Source organism: Pteropus vampyrus, unplaced genomic scaffold (assembly GCF_000151845.1).
Source record: "Pteropus vampyrus isolate Shadow unplaced genomic scaffold, Pvam_2.0 Scaffold30, whole genome shotgun sequence".
Classification (NCBI taxonomy): Eukaryota; Metazoa; Chordata; class Mammalia; order Chiroptera; family Pteropodidae; genus Pteropus; species Pteropus vampyrus.
Genome location: NW_011888811.1, coordinates 5,464,450 through 5,466,411, shown reverse-complemented (window position 1 = coordinate 5,466,411; position 1,962 = coordinate 5,464,450).

Here is a 1,962-nt window from a genome sequence, read left to right as displayed (position 1 = left end):
AAAAAAAAAGTAATGAATGACAGTCACGTTTGAATAACAAGAGTGGACTAGACATGAGAGAATAGAACAGGCCTAGGCAGCTTCAATTCTCCATTTTAAAATTACTTACTATTGTTAGGAATAATAGGACATCAAAAGGATAAATTCAAAACTCAAATTAGTTCCTGTCCTCCCAAGAGAGACTGCCTGCCTGATTCCAATCTGTCTTTCATGTGTCGTTCTCACTCAAACTTATGATTTCAAGGGCTAGAATGTCATTCCAATATGCAAAGGAACACTGGCATTAATGAGAGGTATATTTAGAAATCCTTCTACTGTGGGATAGATTATAATATTAAACTTATGAATTTTAAGGTCATGACAAGGACATATTGACAAGCTAAAGTTTCAAAACTATGTAAATTAGCTACTTGGGTAATCACAGTCTCCACAAATCTGCTCAAATTAAAACGGACACAATTATTCATTCTTTCCACAATTAAGGATCTGTTAGAATAGGGCTATGCTATTTTCTGCTAACAAACAATGCCAAAATCTCACTGACTTTTAAAAATAAAGGTCTATTTCTCTCTCAGACCACATGGCTACCATCACGGGCCTTCTTACTCCTGGTGCCATGTGACAGAGCAGCAACTATCTCAAATGTTGCTGGTCACTCTGACCACGGGTAAAAATAGCTCTAGAATGTGTTACAGCAGGAATTAACTATTTCTGCCTAAAAGTGACTTTCTCACTTCTCTCACAACTCATTGGTTAAAACAAGCCATATAGCTCCACCCAACCATAAGGGGCAGGGAAATGCAATCTCTCCATATACCTAAATGAAAAGAAGATGACCACTAAAGCACTGATCACAGCAACAACAAAAGTCCTTGCCCTTAGAAACTTATTAGTACAAGAAGTCACACAGATACAAAATATACAGATAAATAAAGGAGGTAAGTTCCCACTGTAGTAAGTGATATGGAAGAAACAACCAATGATGTGGGAGAGTACTGTGAGGAAAGAGAGATGACTAAGAAAGTCCATTTCAGGTAAGGCAGTTAGTTATAAGACGAAGTACACAACAAATACATTTTGATATCTTCCCCTCGCCCTTCCACATCTATTCTCCTTCCTTTTCCGCCCTGCCCTGTGCCTTGAAAAGTTGATATGGGAAGAGCAGCAAAATATGTCACCCCAAAATATGACTAGGAGTTCAGAACACATTACCTCAAAATATGCCCCTTTGGTATATTGATTATTTTGAGCTGTAAGTACTTGAAAAACAGCAAATACAAGGACAAGCTTTCTCTGAACTTCCCTCATCGGCCTAAAGACAAATCTTCCAAAGGGAACTCAACTGCCATAAATCCCCTACCTGTAGTCTCATCAACCAGGGGAGACTGACTTTTATCACAGAGGAGACCAGAAGTCAATACTATACCCAGACAAACTCTGTCACAAACTATCACACCTCCCAACTATTCTTTTAAGGGCTATTTGTCTAAAAATCATTTACTCTCCCCTCAGAGGCCTTGACCCCGCTTCCCCTTTCCCTATTAAGATGATATTTAAGTCTGAATTCTAAGCCACCTTGGGACGTTCTTCATTTTTCCCAGGGTATCTCCCATGTAAACATGAGGTATCTATGTTAATAAACTTCTATTTGTTTTCCTCTTGTTAATCTGTCTCTTATTACTGAGGTCTCTACTAAAAACTCCTAAGTGTAAAGAAAAAATTTTTCCTCCCCTACACATGTATGGACTCCATCAATAGAACTCTTGCCCTCTGGCTTCCAGTTAGGTTCCACCACTGAGAAGCACAGGACGAAATCAGAAGAGTGAAGTCCTCACTCCTTTTGGAATAGGGGCTGCGTTTTGGAACACAGCTGGCTGGCTGCGTTCCCAAACCATGGTTGCAACACACCACATGTATTTACTCTCTCCTCAGAGCAGGCCAAACCCTCCCCATTCCTCGGTT